At 55.7% G+C, this 19152-nt stretch overlaps 1 long non-coding RNA gene across 1 annotated transcript in view; it reads right to left on the bottom strand.

Annotated features, from left to right (window-relative positions):
• LOC147111058 (uncharacterized) overlaps positions 1 to 8375 on the bottom strand; it is a 63451-nt gene extending 55076 nt beyond the window's left edge. The window contains exon 1 of the long non-coding RNA XR_015080033.1: positions 6423 to 8375. This is a non-coding gene — a long non-coding RNA (uncharacterized LOC147111058). The remainder of the gene's footprint in view (positions 1 to 6422) is intronic.
• Positions 8376 to 19152: the final 10777 nt, after the last annotated feature.

The raw sequence follows: 19152 nt of genomic DNA, 5'->3' as shown, positions 1-19152 counted from the left end.
CCATCTCCAGCACTGTCCATTATAAATAAAAGCTTAGTAGCAGTAAGCTTTTAAGGACATTTCACCAAACAAATAGTGGTGCCATCCTGTTAAATGCAGGCCAGCTTTATACCAGAGAGGAAGTTGACCTACGCCCGTGCCCAACAATTTCCTGCAGCACTTCAGATTTCTGAGTGACCACTTTGGTGTTCAACTCCCCCACATCCAACTGATTCTATAGTTGTTTTAAACAGTTGAAACAAAGTGTCCTGCCAAAGCCATGGAAGTTTTTTTTCAATTATACACTCCTTTTTTGGTTCAATTTCAAGGCCACTGCTATTCATTCGACCAATTTAGCGAATATTCAAAATCAAAAGCTAAATCTATTGAAGTAATGTCAATTATAGCATAACCGTTTAAGTATTACACATTAGGTCAGAATTTGCTGTAGCAGGGCATCTAACGACATCTGCCATGACTTCGCCTTGCCCCTGCACCTTTCAGCTCAACATCTGCCATGACTTCGCCTTGCCCCTGCACCTTTCAGCTCAACATCTGCCATGACTTCGCCTTGCCCCTGCACCTTTCAGCTCAACATCTGCCATGACTTCGCCTTGCCACTGCACCTTTCAGCTCAAAACTTTGTTGCCTAAAAATTGTTGAAAGTGCAATCCAATAACAGTGCAGCGAGGGAAAAGAGGATATTTGGGACCAGAGTGAACAGGGCAATCCCTTAACCAATAAGATTTAAAGATTTGGAAATAAACACAGGAAGGACCGAGAAGGAGTTTGAATTTGGGGGGTGGGGGTGAATTCAATATGAAATTAGGTACAGAAAGAGAAAGAAAGACTGGGTTTAAGAGAGAGAGAGAGAGAGAAAAAGGTGACAGAAAGGAAAAAATAATTTTAAATTTGGCATTTTAAAAATCACCCTGGAAAATTCAAAACCTGAAGGAATGAGTCTCCACACTTGTAATCGTTAATGTACGGTGCCAGTGAGGTTGACCGGCAGCCAGTAACACTAATTGCATCATGAAAAGGGTATCTTTACACTTGTAATGACAAGACTTGACTTTCTGCGGCAGGTTTAATGGGCAGATACAGCAAGTTCTTCAAAAAAGATGGCAAGGCTAAGGGCGAAGCTAACAGCGGATTGGCTCAACTCGGACAGCAACATCTGGATATTCAGATTTAACCATACATCTGTTCCTTGCCTTAAGTTGCTGTACCATTTACCCATAAATTACGGTGAACACCATTAGCCTTGCCATTATTTTGACAGCAAATTCTGGCCCATTGTTGTTTGCTGCTTCATAATAAATGGAATTGTTACCTGGGATGAGGCAGTTTCATTTAGAATACTTGTAACATTGAGTTTTGAACAGTTAAATTATTCTGCAACATAATTGGAACAGATGCAAAAAGCAAGTTACTGTATATATTTATAAAACAGAACCTTCTGCCTTACGTATGTATTCGAATTTAATTTAATGGTTATTTAACAAGATTTCTGAAATGAAATGTGTATTTTTATTGGGGGGGGAGGGAAGAGAGATGTTGGTCAACAAAGAATAAATAGGATTATTTTTCACTAGTAAATACACTACTTTGTTAAAAGTCATCTTCATGTGTACTTTTCACAATTGTAATGCTTCTTCCTTTCTGATGCATACAATTTATATTTAGAGGGAAAGAGAAAAAGAACTTGCATTTGTATTGCACCTTGCACATCCTCAGGATGTCCTAAACTATTTCACAACCAATGAATTAACTTTGAAGTGTAGTCACTACAGTTCTGTAAGAAACCGCATGCATAGTTATAGTAAATGCAGAAGTGTCCATATTGATGTACAGGCTGGTGTACAAGAATAAAATGACCAACCCTAAATACGATTTTTATTTCCATTGTAGAGCGATCCAGTTTCTAGACATTTTTAATCGTAAACAATTCTGTGAACACCCACTGTCTGGTCTGTTGGTTCACTGGTTGTATCACTTGCCCTTTTGAACAGTCCTGTCGCTCCTTTCTTTCCCTTGTCCATTCCCACCCCCCTTGATTTTCAGACCATCTATTCCACTTAATTCCAAACTGTATTGCCAAAACAAACAAATTCAGACTTTTATGAACATTTCACAAATCAGAAAATAGTGGAAGACACTCTAGGACTGACTTCCCTGAAATAATATCAATGCATAAAACATAATATTTTACATTAAGATATGTTTTGGGACCATTACTATTTTAGATGCATGACATGTTATTGTGTATTTACGGTGGTACAAGTTAAAGCACTTGAAGATCACAAGGTTTAAAACAGCCAGACTATTGTGAAGAAAAGCATTTAAAGTTTTTCAAAAATAACGACACATACAATAGGAATGCATATCTCAGTGAAATAAAACCTCAGAAGCGTTCAGCACTATTTTAAGCAGTGCAAAATTCCCAAAAGTAGAAAAGTACCATTCTTTTAAGCATGCCAAGCAGACTTACAATACAGAATGTGCTTTTCCAGTACAACAAATTAGATTTTTCTTTTTACCTTATGGAGGGAGGTGCAGTAGCTCTACACAATTCAGTTTCAGACTGTTTCTACTCCAGCAAATCAGAGCTTTTACAGATTGTGATGTTCAAGGAAAGTTTGTAACTACAAGTTTTCTTTATTACTTTTGACCTATATGGTAAAAAGCCAGAAGTGAATGCATTTTATGGTTAAATAGAATATGTTGTGCTGTTTTTAAATCAGTCAGTATTTTTATTTAGTTAGGTAAAGTCTTAGTTGATATCAAAGTTAATTACGTATGCTTGTATTTTAAGAAGTTGTAAATTGAACTTCCAAACAACCAGAAAGACAGAAAAATGAGACCATGCCTGTCATAGGACCATAGAGGCAGTCATTGTTGTTGACGGCAAAGCTTACTTCAGCTCGTTTAAGAAAGATCATTTATCGTAAATCATGGATTGCTAGCAGTCATGAAGTGGCCAAACCTATTAACTAATAGTAGGTTTTTTTTATTTTAAAAAGTTGAATTGCACGAAGGAAAGATTACACATTGATTATAAGTCAGTACCTTTATTTCAGATTGGAATAAAATAATGAACTGTTCTCACTTGTCAGTTATTGGATGGCATGTCTTCAGATACCTACATGTGAAATCTTGAAATAAAGCTATCTAATCAATCACAAGGGGAATAATAAATGGGCAGTGTGTGAAGTAAGCCAAATTTTCAGCTTGCCATACTCAGCCACTTGTGAACCTGTAATTTTTTGGAGGTTCAACATTCAGACTGCTAGTGGTGCTGTTGAGGACAGGGGGTAATAATGCACAGTGTGAAGTCTGGTTTACAATGTAACATCACATTCAGCATAGCATTAAGTATATGTACAAAATATGTAAGATCAGAAATACCACAGGGATCAACCACCACAATTAGCCTTCAAGTTTAAGCCACCCACTTTAATATCAGACAAACCCTTCAAGTTTTAACTTACAGTTACAGGTGAAAGACCATTTGGCATCAGTTAGTTTTTGTTTTATGCCCACAGTCTCAACAAAGTCTACTTTTTTCCTGTGTGTGGGCTACAGCCAGCCAACTTAACAATTTAAACAGGAAATACTGGGTATCTTGAGTTACCAGGATTTAAACATCAACAAGTGCAATCATCAAGAGCATCTTTATTTTCTCCAGTGTGGATTAGATTGCTCTTTCTCAGCTAGAATAAACTGATCGTTACGCTTTAACGCATCCTATTTATAAATAACGCCATCCTTTTTAAACAGAGAAACAGAAGCAGCTGTCACAGAATTCAGTTACATCCTAGTTTGCTTCCGACATACCAATACAGTCTTCCTGGCACAATGTCTTCTTCATTGAGCGCCTCTGATGACTGCAAACGCCCGAGGAAGGAGAACTTCAAAGCAATTCCTCTGTGTCTGTATTATGTCTCCTAGCAGAACTGCTGACCACATTTTTATAATACGCCCACTTTCAAGAATCGTACTAACTGAATGCCAACAAACAAGATTACCAGCAAGTTAGTAAATTCATGCTGTGAAGAATAATGCAGCCCACAAATTGCATCTTTTGTCCTATAACTTGGTCCCTCATGGGTCTGGATACAACAACAGAACTAATGAAAACCTCAAATGTCTGGCGAAGTTTTCTATTTGAGGTAATTGCAAATGATTCTTTAAGCTGTAGCTGTTTGTATCTTATGTTTGTTCCGGTATCTTTCTGCTAATAATGTAGTATTTTCAGGTAAGGAAATCTTTGAAATGGGCAGTTCGAAGTTAGTCATGATCCGTTATTTTGAGTCGGTTACAAGTAAAACAACTCTTTAACAATTAAAACGTTGTTACATGCAAGCCAGAATGTGGACCAAAAAAACTTATAAAACAGTATTGCGTCGCTGTTGACCAAATGAGATATAGGTTTTGCAACCAAATCAAAATACTGCGGATGCTGGAAATCTGAAATAAAAATAAAGATAATGCTGGAAACACTCAGCAAGTCAGCCACGAGTTTTGGGACTCCGTAGCTATTTGATGTGGGATCTGTGCAATAGTTCAGAGAATGCCGATCGCTAGAAGCGGGAGAAATAGAAAATACTGAATAAAGAAATCGGCATAAAATTTGAAATGTGTTCCTGGCTTTATCATCTAGGCAAGCCCAGAAAATGGGGAAGGGCAACAGAAAAATGCAAAACTAAGTAAGAAAGGCTTTAAAAAGCCTTCGTGCGAGTTAATACCCAACATCGTAAGGAAAAAGAAACGTGAATTTCAGAGCTCACAGGACAACCACACAAGCTGTGTGATGTGGGCGCTGTTCTTTCCTCGGAACATCAATCTTCCATTAAGGATGGAGACGATTCTCCGATCGCCTCTTACGTCCTTTTCAATACCGTTTGGTAATATATTGCTCACCACAATTACTCCTGACACATCCAAGTAAACGTGTTGGACTGGCAATTTATTAGAAAGAAACAATTCCGTGCCTGGGCTCAACCTAAAACCGACCTCCACGGTGCTGGCTTTACATACTTACAAACTTTATTTTGACAGCGTTATGGACTGCGGCATCAAAAGCGCAGCTAAACCCATTTATTTTACTGCCTAGCCCCATACATTCCTATCGCTTTGGCAGGAATACTGTACTAATAAAATCGGCATCACGAACTGCGTATCGGACCTGCACTTCTTTTATTACGAGAAAAAGTGGAAATCTGAGACAAAAAAATGTCACACAAAGACGATCTCTAATAGCGTTAATCGTTCATTCTCCGGAAATGTACATTAGACAATTCTGGAGAAAAATCTCAAGAATTTCCCCATGATAAAAATTATACCTGCTTGGCTCGCTTAGAATGTATTATTCTCATCCCTCCTTATTGTGTAAGTGTATCCCCTTGCATTTACAAACGATTGTCTTTTGACTGTGTGACTGCCATATAATAAGGTCTTAAGTCAACAAACACAATCCACTGCCAAACAATCGACCCCCACCGCACTTTCCTTCAAACACGCGGCTCAAGTTAAGCCAAGGTTCATCGGTATCAATCAATCACAACTCACAATACTGTCAAATCAAGCCGACATCAGACCTCGTTCTCTTAATGCGCCTGGTTGCCAGCCTCCTTAATGTAATTACAGTACAATACAGCACGTCGGCCCAAGGGTTCAGCCAGTTTCCCCTGGCTCCCCGAGCCAAGGCTCAATCATTACGCAACCGAAGGCTAGAACATGTTTTCCATTTTTTCCCCAAAAAAAGGGGTTCGAAAATCATATAGCCAGGAATATAAAAATGAAGTCAAATTTTATCAAATAATCATGAGTGTACGGAAATTCCAAATCCAAGTTCGGTTTTGTTGAAATGACTTGCCGGCCATATATAACCATTGGACTTCTCAGAAATTTTAGGACTGTGGGAATCTGACCGTACACTCAAGGTCAGCCAAGAGTGAATGAACAATCAATGAAAAGACTTATTTTGTACCAAAACCGACTTGGCTAGCTAGAGTCCCCACCGCCAGGTGTTAATCTTTTAGCCTTTTAAGACGCAGGCGAATGAATGTAAAATAAAATTACACCGTTATGAAGGAGGCTCGTAAGTATTTCTACTTTACCCTTGTTCTGAATTCCGCTTAGACTGGCACTGCACCAAAGGGAGGGTTAACCGTTTACCACAGTAAAAACTGCATCGACGGGAATTGAAACAAAATGCAAAATAAATCTCAGCATCTGAATTTATCTTTGCAACATCTTGGGCTCAGGGCGCAGTTGGAACTAGACGGAACCAGCGATCCCGCCGTGTGCCAAATCAGCACCCTTCCGCTCCAGACACAGATGGTTTTCTTCAACATTTTTACATGGAACATTTCTTGATTTACAAACACTACGCAAGCTGAAATAGATACAGGGTATTTTTCAATAGTTTGCAAACTTACTGGGTAGAGAAGCGGCGAAAAAGAACCTGCAGACTGTGTAGCAGAAGAAAAGCACAAAACCCCGTTCCAGTAGCCTCTGCATGACAAATGCACATCCAAACACAACTTGTTGAATAGTTTTACTGTAAGGGGGGAAAAAGGGAGGGGGGGTAAAAAAAAAAGTCCACGGTTTCAATAGAGGGCCTGAACGGGGTAGCTTAGCTTGGCTTGCAAGGAGATTTTTCTTCTACGAAAAGTGAAGCTGCAGTACAAGCCGAGTAGTGCTGACGACGTGAAGGAACCATTTAATCCCGGAGCACATTAGCGCCTGCCTGCCTGGGAGGGCGAGAGCGGACTCAGTCCATCATTAGCGGAGCAGCGAGCACAGGCAGCGCGCAGGGAATCGCGGCGCATTCGGCTCGAGCTGGAAGCTTTCCATTCTTCGAAACAGGAAGTACCATGTGCGCCTCGGGGCACTTTAAAGACAGCGAATCGGGCTCTCGTGCACGCGCGCTCCAACAGAGCTGGCGATCGGAAATCGCGCGCCCCCGACGCTTGCGCGTGCAAGCCAAAAAGTCGCACTCCCGGCAGTGGGGAGCGTGATTGACAGCAGATCTTAGCCGGTCACGCGTTAACTCTCAGCCGTTGCCCTTGGTTTCCAGGTTCTGACCAATCGGTGCACCGGTGGTGGGGGCGGGGCTTCGCTGCCTGCTGGGTGGCTGGCGCTACGCTCGCTGGGAGTTGTAGTTTTCGACCCGAGAAGTGTTTCCTGGCTGCGGACGGAAGAGCATCGGTTTGGAGAACTACTAGTTCCAGCGTGCAGCGCGGCCCTAATCCTCCCCGCCTTCCTGGGCTTGGCCGTGACTGGCTCTAACAGCGGCGGTAAGTCTGTCATTTTAGTTTGACTGCTTCTCCAGGCCGAAGGGGGACGGTGTGTTAATGGTAGAGGTAGTGATGATAAACCCTTTATGTTGTGTTTAAAACATCAGAACTGTGTTCGTGATGAGAGCAGTAGACACCTTTTAGGTGATTTCTCTAAATGGGATTGCTGATAGGGTCCGGAGGGCTGTGAGAACCGATCTGCGGGCTCTGCCTACCGCCCCGGTACCTGGTAGTATTTCTCGGCAAATGCTGTAAAACACGATAGGAATACCAATTGTGCAGGCGCTCGCAATGTTTAATACGGGTCAGTAAGTTTTGAAGCCCGTGTGTTCTCCGGGCCTGTGGCCGTTCTGTACGACTGAAGCAGGTGCGACCCTCCACACGTGAATCAGAATTTTTCGGCATCGTAGGTGCAGCTCATTACATATCACAGGCTTTGGGAGGGCTTCAAGGGAGATGAGCAGAGCTTCCGCCACTGAATGGTTGCTGCCCGGAATGGTTTGTGGAATGCTCGTGTTCAAGCAGTCAAAAATCTGCTGAAGTTCCTCCCGTCTCTTAGTTTCACTTTAAATAACGAGTGCTGTACAGATGAAGTTGTACCCCCCAAAAAATGCGTTTGGGTTGATAGTAGGCGTGTTAAATCTTAGTTTTCAGCATCTTGTGCGAATCAGTTATACAATTTCACACCCGCGGTAAGTTGGTGTTGAACCTTACAGCAACCGTATTTGGAATAATGAGGGGCACATCACAATCTGCCACCTGCCCCGTCGTTTCATGATAAATCTAGCCACCAACGCATTTCCGATGCATTTACATCAGAGTCTAACCGACATGTAAAGACTTCAGTTTGAACTGACACCGAAGTATAAGAACGTTGGTAAATCCAGAACACAATGTAATTTGCATTTATATTGCCAGTAGGACAAAAGACAGTATGCTAAACTAGTATCACAAGACTTGAAACAGTGTTGATTTAACACAAGTAATCGAAACTAATACATGCAAAACGGATTTTAAAACAGTCTTGAGTCATGGATAAACAGAATCACGCAAATGCCAGTCACACAAGAACGATTCTTCCTCGAAAGGAAAGTTTGCAGTCTCAATTAAATGTTTGCAGTGATAGTATTGAATACTGTTTTTAACACGACTTAACATTTTATACAATACTAATGCTAGAAGTCTCAAATTGCAATCCTCATTTTTAATGTCAAGGCGTTAACCTGGTGACTTAAAGGTAATTTCTTTTCAATAGTAAATAAAGGCCATAGCATATTCTCAATTTAACCTGAACTAAAATATGGAATCATAGAATAGTTACAGCACAGGAGGAGGCCCGTTGAGCCCGTGCCGGCTCTTTGCAAGAGCACTTGAGCAAGTCCCATTCCCCTGCCCTTTTCCTGTAGCCCGGTAAATTTTTTCCTTCAGGTACTCATCCAATTCCCTTTTGAAAGCCATGATTAAATCTGCCTCCACCATCCTCTCAGGCCTTGTATTTCAGATATGAATATAGATTCGTTATGTATTCTGAGGAAAGGTAAGCTTGCTTTCTTTAGTAGAAAACTGATGACTTGAGTGTGGAAAATGGAAAAGTTGTCCAGTGTCAAGGTTGGATTTGAAGTTATTTCCAGTCTTAGCAATCAAGGTGAAATGTAGCATTCTGACAAAGTGCCATCTCTAATCTGAGGCTAGTTAGTAATACCAGATGCAAAGTCAAACTTAATGCAGATGTCGTTCAAAATGGCCATGTGAAATTAAGAAATGGCGAGAGTAGAGAAGGAAGAATTATTAGTTTGACCAGAAATTGATGGAATGTTGGGCTATCATGTTGGATCCTGAGTTTTGACTAAAATCCAAAATGGCCTATTCTTGATGGGAAATTTTCACTTTTTTTGGCTGAGCTGCTTGGTTCATTATGGTGTGTGTGGTGGTAGCATTCTCGCCTCTGGCTCAAGGCCTACTCCAGAGACTTGAGCATGTCATCTAGGCAGACAGTATGGAGGGACTCGGTTGCACTGTCAGAAGTGTCGTATTTCAGATGAGTTATTAAACCGTCTGTCCTTTTAGGTGGACGTAAAAGATCCCATGGCACTATTTTGAGGTAGTGAAAGGTGTTATATAAATGCAAGTTCTTCCTCTTTTGATTGCTAACGGAGGAGAGGTCACTGATGGAACTTGATTTGATCTACAGAATGCATACACTGGATCATGCAGTGAGTTAGCATGCCACAGTACCAAACGGCTCTTATCAAAGTCACAAATGACATCCTATGTGACTGACCATGGTAAACTATCCCTCCTCGTCCTTCTCGCCCTGTCTGCAACCTTTGACACGGTTGACCACACCATCCTCCTCCAACGCCTCTACACCATCGTCGAGCTGGGTGGGACTGCACTTGCCTGGCTCCATTCTTATCTATCTAACCATAGCTAGAGAATTGCCTGCCATGGCTTCTCTTCCTGTTCCCGCACTGTTACATCTGGTGTCCCCCAAGGATCTATCCTTGGCCCCCTCCTATTTCTCATCTACATGCTGCCCGTTGCAGATATCAATGGACTGGTCAGGTGGGCAGAAAAGTGGCAAATGGAATTCAGTCTGGAGAAGTGTGAGGTAATGCATTTGGGGAGGGCTAGCAAGGCAAGGGAATATACAATAAATGGTAGGATACTGAGAAGTGTAGATCCTTGAAGGTAGCAGGACAAGTAGAGAAGGTGGTTAAGAAGGCATACGGGATACTTTCCTTTATTAGCTGAGGCATAGAATGTAAGAGCAGGGAGGTTACTTCAGCTACATTGATCGACCGGAGAAACTGGGGTTGCACTAGACAGTGGGGGTAGGGGAGAGATTTACGAGGATGTTGCCAGGGCTGGAGAATTTTAGCTATGAGGAAAGATTGGATAGGCTGAGATTGTTTTCTCTGGAACAGAGGAGGCTGAGGGAAGGCTTAATTGAGGTGCATAAAATTATGATGGGCCTAGATAGAGTGGATAGGAAGGATCTCTTTCCCTTAGTAGAGGTGTCAATAACCAGGGGCATAGATTTAAAGTAATTGGTAGAAGGATTATAGGGGAGTTGAGAACTATTTTCACCCAGAGGGTGGTGGGGGTTTGAAACTCACTGCCTGAAAGGGTGGTAGAGGCAGAAACCCTCATCACATATAAAAAGTACTTAGGTATGCACTTGAAGTTTTTTTTTTGTTTATTCGCTTATGGGATCTGGGCGTTGCTGGCAAGGCCAGCATTTATTGCCCATCCCTAGTTGCCCTTGAGAAGGTGGTGGTGAGCCGCCGCCTTGAACCGCTGCAGTCCATGTGGTGAAGGTACTCCCACAGTGCTGTTAGGGAGGGAGTTTCAGGATTTTGACCCAGCGACGATGAAGGATCGGCGATATACTGCTAAGTCAGGATGGTGTGTGACTTGGAGGTGGTGGTGTTCCCATGAGTCTGCTGCCCTTGTGCTTCCAGGTGGAAGAGGTCGTGGGTTTGGGAGGTGCTGCTGAAGAAGCCTTGGTGAGTTGCTGCAGTGCATCTTGTAGATGGTACACACTGCAGCCACGGTACGCCGGTGGTGGAGGGAGTGAATGTTTAAGGTGGTGGGTGGATGGGGTGCCAATCAAACAAGCTGCTTTGTCCTGTATGGTGTCGAGCTTCGAGTGTTGTTGCAGCTGCACTCATCCAGGCAAATGGAGAGTATTCCATCACACTCCTTACTTGTGCCTTGTAGATGGTGGGAAGGCTTTGGGGAGTCAGGAGGTGAGACACTCGCTGCAGAATACCTAGCCTCTGACCTGTTCTTGTTGCCACAGTATTTATGTGGCTGGTCCAGTTAAGTTTCTGGACAATGGTGACCACCAGGATGTTGATGGTGGGGGATTTGGTGATTCTAATGCCGTTGAATGTCAAGGGAAGGTGGTTAGACTCTCGCTTGTTGGAGATAGTTATTGCCTGGCACTTCTGTGTTGCAAATGTTACCTGCCACTTATCAGCCCAAGCCTGAACGTCGTCCAGGTCTTGTTGCATGCGGGCATGGACTGCTTAATTATCTGAGGAGTTGTGAATGGCGCTGAATACTGTGCAGTCATCAGTGAACATCCCCATTTCTGACCTTATGTTGGAGGGAAGATCGTTGATGAAGCAGCTGAAGATGGTTAGGCCTAGGACACTGCCCTGAGGAACTCCTGCAGCGATGTCCTGGGGCTGTGATGATTGACCTTCAATCACCACAACCATCTTCCTTTGTGCTAGGTATGACTCCAGCCAGTGGAGCGTTTTCCCCCTGATTCCCATTAACTTTAGTTTTACTAGTGTAACCTACAGGGTTACGGACTAAGAGCTGGAAAGTGGGAATAGGCTAGATAGCTATTTTTCTGCTGGCACAGACATGATGGTCTGAATGGACTCCTTTGTCGTAAATTTCTATGATTCTATATAAATACAAGTTGTTTTTGTGGTTGTTGTTGTTTCGCTACTTGGACTGATAGATTTGAATCCAATCCAGATTGATGGGATGTAACTCAATCTGTACAATCTGATAGAGTCTTAAGTGAATGGAGCTTGAGCAGTTTCACCACAGTTCCAAGTAGATACTGCCCAAATTCAGCACAAATTGGTTGTCACTCAGATCATAAGATGCTGGCATGGGAAATAGGTTTAAAGCAGTGTTGTTGGAGCAGAGGAAGTTATGCTTAAACTGTGCAGTTCTTTGATGATACCACACCTTAAATATTCAGCTCTGCTCCCAAGACACAAAGTAGTTCAGAAAAGAGCCATAAGACTGATAGCTGGCATCAGCGGACTGAGCAATGAAGAACAAGTAGAGCAAGTTGAGATACTCCGCTGTGAAAGGAGGCACGTGAGACAGAACCTCATAGATGTACAGATGATACTAAATGGTACAGAAAGCTAAAAATTGAAAAACAAGAAGGTGCAAATTCAAACTGGTAAAAGGTAAATTTACGACTGATCATTGTTCACACAGAGTGGTCAATATAATACTTAAAATTACTTCCAAAAGGGGCAATGAAAGCAATATTGGGCCGGACTGCCACACTGGAAGCCAGAGATGCCAAGAAACACAGCCAGTGGGGCGGGAAAGCAGGGTGTGAATGCATTTATTAAAATTAAAGACTTTTTGGAGCTTTAAGGGGATAGCAAAAAATGATTTCCCAGTACCCGGGGTGCACAATAGTAATCCAACGTAGCAGTGGTTCAGAGCGATGAAGAATATGGAGCTCCACCATGTCACCCATTGCCCAGATACGACAACAGCATTCAGATGCAAAGCAATTCTTAACATTATTTCAGAATCACAGGCTGACACGTTAATAGGAAAATCTTATTAAAAACATGACTGAACAGGTGTTACTCACTCCCCATCCCCCCCCTCTTCCCCCCCTCCTGCCCTCTCGCTCCCGCCCATGCCTCATTCCCACCTCTCCCTCTATTCCCCCCCGTCCCCTTCCCCCCCCCGTCCCCTTCCCCCCCCCGTCCCCTTCCCGTCCCCTTCCCCCCCCCGTCCCCTTCCCCCCCCCCGTCCCCTTCCCCCCCCCCCCGTCCCCTTCCCCCCCCCGTCCCCTTCCCCCCCCCGTCCCCTTCCCCCCCCCGTCCCCTTCCCCCCCGTCCCCTTCCCCCCCGTCCCCTTCCCCCCCCCGTCCCCCCTCCCGTCCCCTTCCCCCCCCCATCCCCTTCCCCCCCTCCCGTCCCCTTCCCCCCCTCCCGTCCCCTTCCCCCCCTCCCGTCCCCTTCCCCCCCTCCCGTCCCCTTCCCCCCCTCCCGTCCCCTTCCCCCCCCCTCCCGTCCCCTTCCCCCCCCTCCCGTCCCCTTCCCCCCCCTCCCGTCCCCTTCCCCCCCCTCCCGTCCCCTTCCCCCCCCTCCCGTCCCCTTCCCCCCCCCCCGTCCCCTTCCCCCCCCCCCCGTCCCCTTCCCCCCCCCCCCCGTCCCCTTCCCCCCCCCCCCGTCCCCTTCCCCCCCCTCCCGTCCCCTTCCCCCCCCTCCCGTCCCCTTCCCCCCCCTCCCGTCCCCTTCCCCCCCCTCCCGTCCCCTTCCCCCCCCTCCCGTCCCCTTCCCCCCCCTCCCGTCCCCTTCCCCCCCCTCCCGTCCCTTCCCCCCCCCTCCCGTCCCCTCCCCCCCCCTTCCCCCCCCTCCCGTCCCCTTCCCCCCCCTCCCGTCCCCTTCCCCCCCTCCCGTCCCCTTCCCCCCCTCCCGTCCACCCCCCCCCGTCCCCTCCTCCCCCCCCCGTCCCCTCCTCCTCCCCCCCCACGTCCCCTCCTCCCTCCCCCCCCCGTCCCCTCCTCCCTCCCCCCCCGTCCCCTCCTCCCTCCCCCCCTGTCCCCTCCTCCCTCCCCCCCCTCCTCCCTCCCCCCCCCGTCCCCTGCTCCCTCCCCCCCCGTCCCCTGCTCCCTCCCCCCCCGTCCCCTGCTCCCTCCCCCCCCGTCCCCTGCTCCCTCCCCCCCCCGTCCCCTGCTCCCTCCCCCCCCCGTCCCCTGCTCCCTCCCCCCCCGTCCCCTGCTCCCTCCCCCCCCCGTCCCCTGCTCCCTCCCTCCCCCCCGTCCCCTCCTCTCCCTCCCCCCCCCGTCCCCTCCTCCCCCGTCCCCCTCTCCCCCCCCCCGTCCCCTCCTCTCCCCCCCGTCCCCTCCTCTCCCCCCCCGTCCCCTCCTCTCCCCCCCGTCCCCTCCTCTCCCCCCCGTCCCCTCCTCTCCCCCCCCGTCCCTCCTCTCCCCCCCGTCCCTCCTCTCCCCCCCCGTCCCCTCCTCTCCCCCCCCCCGTCCCCTCCTCTCCCCCCCCCCCGTCCCCTCCTCTCCCCCCCCCCGTCCCCTCCTCTCCCCCCCCCCGTCCCCTCCTCTCCCCCCCCCGTCCCCTCCTCTCCCCCCCCGTCCCCTCCTCTCCCCCCCCCGTCCCCTCCTCTCCCCCCCCCCGTCCCCTCCTCTCCCCCCCCCGTCCCCTCCTCTCCCCCCCCGTCCCCTCCTCTCCCCCCCCCGTCCCCTCCTCTCCCCCCCCCCCCGTCCCCTCCTCTCCCCCCCCCGTCCCCTCCTCTCCCCCCCCCCGTCCCCTCCTCTCCCCCCCCCCCGTCCCCTCCTCTCCCCCCCCCCGTCCCCTCCTCTCCCCCCCCCCGTCCCCTCCTCTCCCCCCCCCCGTCCCCTCCTCTCCCCCCCCCGTCCCCTCCTCTCCCCCCCCCCGTCCCCTCCTCTCCCCCCCCCCGTCCCCTCCTCTCCCCCCCCCCGTCCCCTCCTCTCCCCCCCCCGTCCCCTCCTCCCCCCCCCCGTCCCCTCCTCTCCCCCCCCCCGTCCCCTCCTCTCCCCCCCCCCCGTCCCCTCCTCTCCCCCCCCCCCGTCCCCTCCTCTCCCCCCCCCCCGTCCCCTCCTCTCCCCCCCCCCCCGTCCCCTCCTCTCCCCCCCCCCCGTCCCCTCCTCTCCCCCCCCCCCCCGTCCCCTCCTCTCCCCCCCCCGTCCCCTCCTCTCCCCCCCCGTCCCCTCCTCTCCCCCCCCCGTCCCTCCTCTCCCCCCCCGTCCCCTCCTCTCCCCCCCCGTCCCCTCCTCCCCCCCGTCCCTCCTCTCCCCGTCCCCTCCTCTCCCCCCCCCCGTCCCCTCCTCTCCCCCCCCCCCGTCCCCTCCTCTCCCCCCCCCCCGTCCCCTCCTCTCCCCCCCCCCGTCCCCTCCTCTCCCCCCCCCGTCCCCTCCTCTCCCCCCCCCCGTCCCCTCCTCTCCCCCCCCCCCCGTCCCTCCTCTCCCCCCCCCGTCCCCTCCTCTCCCCCCCCCGTCCCTCCTCTCCCCCCCCCGTCCCCTCCTCTCCCCCCCCCCCGTCCCCTCCTCTCCCCCCCCCCCGTCCCCTCCTCTCCCCCCCCCGTCCCCTCCTCTCCCCCCCCCCCGTCCCCTCCTCTCCCCCCCCCCCCGTCCCCTCCTCTCCCCCCCCCCGTCCCTCCTCTCCCCCCCCCTCCCCTCCCTCCCCTCCCTCCCCCCCCCCCGTCCCCTCCTCTCCCCCCCCCCGTCCCCTCCTCTCCCCCCCCCCCGTCCCCTCCTCTCCCCCCCCGCCCCCCTCCCCCCCGTCCCCTCCTCTCCCCCCCCCCCGTCCCCTCCTCTCCCCCCCCCCCGTCCCCTCCTCCCCCCCCCGTCCCCTCCTCTCCCCCCCCCGTCCCTCCTCTCCCCCCCGTCCCCTCCTCTCCCCCCCCGTCCCCTCCTCTCCCCCCCCCGTCCCCTCCTCTCCCCCCCCCCGTCCCCTCCTCTCCCCCCCGTCCTCCTCCCCGTCCCCTCCTCTCCCCCCCCGTCCCCTCCTCTCCCCCCCCCCCGTCCCCTCCTCTCCCCCCCCCGTCCCTCCTCTCCCCCCCCCGTCCCCTCCTCTCCCCCCCCCCCCCGTCCCCTCCTCTCCCCCCCCCCCCCGTCCCCTCCTCTCCCCCCCCCCCGTCCCCTCCTCTCCCCCCCCGTCCCCTCTCTCCCCCCCCCGTCCCCTCCTCTCCCCCCCCCCCGTCCCCTCCTCTCCCCCCCCGTCCCCTCCTCTCCCCCCCGTCCCCTCCTCTCCCCCCCCCGTCCCCTCCTCTCCCCCCCGTCCCCTCCTCCCCCCCGTCCCTCCTCTCCCCCCCCCGTCCCCTCCTCTCCCCCCCCCGTCCCCTCCTCTCCCCCCCCCGTCCCCTCCTCTCCCCCCCCCCGTCCCCTCCTCTCCCCCCCCCCCGTCCCCTCCTCTCCCCCCCCCCCGTCCCCTCCTCTCCCCCCCCCCGTCCCCTCCTCTCCCCCCCCCCCCGTCCCCTCCTCTCCCCCCCCCCGTCCCCTCCTCTCCCCCCCCCCCGTCCCCTCCTCTCCCCCCCCCCCGTCCCCTCCTCTCCCCCCCCCCCGTCCCCTCCTCTCCCCCCCCCCCGTCCCCTCCTCTCCCCCCCCCCGTCCCCTCCTCTCCCCCCCCCCGTCCCCTCCTCTCCCCCCCCCCGTCCCCTCCTCTCCCCCCCCCCCGTCCCCTCCTCTCCCCCCCCCCGTCCCCTCCTCTCCCCCCCCCCCGTCCCCTCCTCTCCCCCCCCCCGTCCCCTCCTCTCCCCCCCCCCCCGTCCCCTCCTCTCCCCCCCCCCCGTCCCCTCCTCTCCCCCCCCGTCCCCTCTCCCCCCCCCGTCCCCTCCTCTCCCCCCCCCCGTCCCCTCCTCTCCCCCCCCCCCGTCCCCTCCTCTCCCCCCCCCCCGTCCCCTCCTCTCCCCCCCCCCCGTCCCCTCCTCTCCCCCCCCCCGTCCCCTCCTCTCCCCCCCCCCGTCCCCTCCTCTCCCCCCCCCCGTCCCCTCCTCTCCCCCCCCCCGTCCCCTCCTCTCCCCCCCCCCCGTCCCCTCCTCTCCCCCCCCCGTCCCTCCTCTCCCCCCCCCCCGTCCCCTCCTCTCCCCCCCCGTCCCCTCCTCTCCCCCCGTCCCCTCCTCTCCCCCCGTCCCCTCCTCTCCCCCCCCCCCGTCCCCTCCTCTCCCCCCCCCCCGTCCCCTCCTCTCCCCCCCCCCCGTCCCCTCCTCTCCCCCCCCCCCGTCCCCTCCTCTCCCCCCCCCCGTCCCCTCCTCTCCCCCCCCCGTCCCCTCCTCTCCCCCCCCCCGTCCCCTCCTCTCCCCCCCCCCGTCCCCTCCTCTCCCCCCCCCCCGTCCCCTCCTCTCCCCCCCCCCCGTCCCCTCCTCTCCCCCCCCCCGTCCCCTCCTCTCCCCCCCCCCGTCCCCTCCTCTCCCCCCCCGTCCCCTCCTCCCCCCCCCGTCCCCTCCTCTCCCCCCCCCCCCCGTCCCCTCCTCTCCCCCCCCCCGTCCCCTCCTCTTCCCCCCCCCCCGTCCCCTCCTCTCCCCCGTCCCCTCCTCTCCCCCCCCCCCCGTCCCCTCCTCTCCCCCCCCCCCCGTCCCCTCCTCTCCCCCCCCCCCGTCCCCTCCTCTCCCCCCCCCCTCCTCTCCCCCCCCCGTCCCCTCCTCTCCCCCCCCCCCGTCCCCTCCTCCCCCCCCCCCCGTCCCCTCCTCTCCCCCCCCCCCGTCCCCTCCTCTCCCCCCCCCCGTCCCTCCTCTCCCCCCCCCCCGTCCCCTCCTCTCCCCCCCCCCCCCCGTCCCCTCCTCTCCCCCCCCCCCCCCCCGTCCCCTCCTCTCCCCCCCCCCCCGTCCCCTCCTCTCCCCCCCCCCCCCGTCCCCTCCTCTCCCCCCCCCCTGTCCCCTCCTCCCCCCCCCCCCGTCCCCTCCTCTCCCCCCCCCCCCCGTCCCCTCCTCTCCCCCCCCCCCGTCCCCTCCTCTCCCCCCCCCCCCGTCCCCTCCTCTCCCCCCCCCCCGTCCCCTCCTCCCCCCCCCCCCGTCCCCTCCTCCCCCCCCCCCCCGTCCCCTCCTCTCCCCCCCCCCGTCCCCTCCTCTCCCCCCCCCCCCGTCCCCTCCTCTCCCCCCCCCCGTCCCCTCCTCTCACCCCCCCCCGTCCCCTCCTCTCCCCCCCCCCGTCCCCTCCTCTCCCCCCCCCCCGTCCCCTCCTCTCCCCCCCCCCCGTCCCCTCCTCTCCCCCCCCCCCCGTCCCCTCCTCTCCCCCCCCCCCCCGTCCCCTCCTCTCCCCCCCCCCCCGTCCCCTCCTCTCCCCCCCCCCCCCGTCCCCTCCTCTCCCCCCCCCCCGTCCCCTCCTCTCCCCCCCCCCCCCGTCCCCTCCTCTCCCCCCCCCCCGTCCCCTCCTCTCCCCCCCCCCCCGTCCCCTCCTCTCCCCCCCCCCGTCCCCTCCTCTCCCCCCCCCCGTCCCCTCCTCTCCCCCCCCCCCCGTCCCCTCCTCTCCCCCCCCCCCCCGTCCCCTCCTCTCCCCCCCCCGTCCCCTCCTCTCTCCCCCCCGTCCCCTCCTCTCCCCCCCCGTCCCCTCCTCTCCCCCCCCCCCCGTCCCCTCCTCTCCCCCCCCCCCCCGTCCCCTCCTCTCCCCCCCCCCCGTCCCCTCCTCTCCCCCCCCCCCCGTCCCCTCCTCTCCCCCCCCCCCCGTCCCCTCCTCTCCCCCCCCCCCCCGTCCCCTCCTCTCCCCCCCCCGTCCCCTCCTCTCCCCCCCCCGTCCCCTCCTCTCCCCCCCCCCCGTCCCCTCCTCTCCCCCCCCCCCGTCCCCTCCTCTCCCCCCCCCCGTCCCCTCCTCTCCCCCCCCCCCCGTCCCCTCCTCTCCCCCCCCGTCCCCTCCTCTCCCCCCCCGTCCCCTCCTCTCCCCCCCCCGTCCCCTCCTCTCCCCCCCCCGTCCCCTCCTCTCCCCCCCCCCGTCCCCTCCTCTCCCCCCCCGTCCCCTCCTCTCCCCCCCCGTCCCCTCCTCTCCCCCCCCCGTCCCTCCTCTCCCCCCCCGTCCCTCCTCTCCCCCCCCCGTCCCCTCCTCTCCCCCCCCCGTCCCCTCCTCTCCCCCCCCCCCGTCCCCTCCTCTCCCCCCCCCCCGTCCCCTCCTCTCCCCCCCCCCCGTCCCCTCCTCTCCCCCCCCCCGTCCCCTCCTCTCCCCCCCCCCCGTCCCCTCCTCTCCCCCCCCCCCGTCCCCTCCTCTCCCCCCCCCCCGTCCCCTCCTCTCCCCCCCCCCCCGTCCCCTCCTCTCCCCCCCCCCCGTCCCCTCCTCTCCCCCCCCCCCCGTCCCCTCCTCTCCCCCCCCCCGTCCCCTCCTCTCCCCCCCCCCGTCCCCTCCTCTCCCCCCCCCCCGTCCCCTCCTCTCCCCCCCCCCCGTCCCCTCCTCTCCCCCCCCCCGTCCCCTCCTCTCCCCCCCCCCGTCCCCCTCCTCTCCCCCCCCCCCGTCCCCCTCCTCTCCCCCCCCCCCGTCCCCTCCTCTCCCCCCCCCCCCGTCCCCTCCTCTCCCCCCCCCCCCGTCCCCTCCTCTCCCCCCCCCCCGTCCCCTCCTCTCCCCCCCCCCCCGTCCCCTCCTCTCCCCCCCCCCGCCGTCCCCGTCCTCTCCCCCCCCCCCGTCCCCTCCTCT

Source organism: Somniosus microcephalus, chromosome 11 (genome assembly GCF_052327205.1).
Source record: "Somniosus microcephalus isolate GS21.2 chromosome 11, FLI_Smic_1.0, whole genome shotgun sequence".
Classification (NCBI taxonomy): Eukaryota; Metazoa; Chordata; class Chondrichthyes; order Squaliformes; family Somniosidae; genus Somniosus; species Somniosus microcephalus.
Note: the sequence above shows the minus strand (reverse complement) of the source record. Positions and strands in the feature narration are given on the sequence as shown.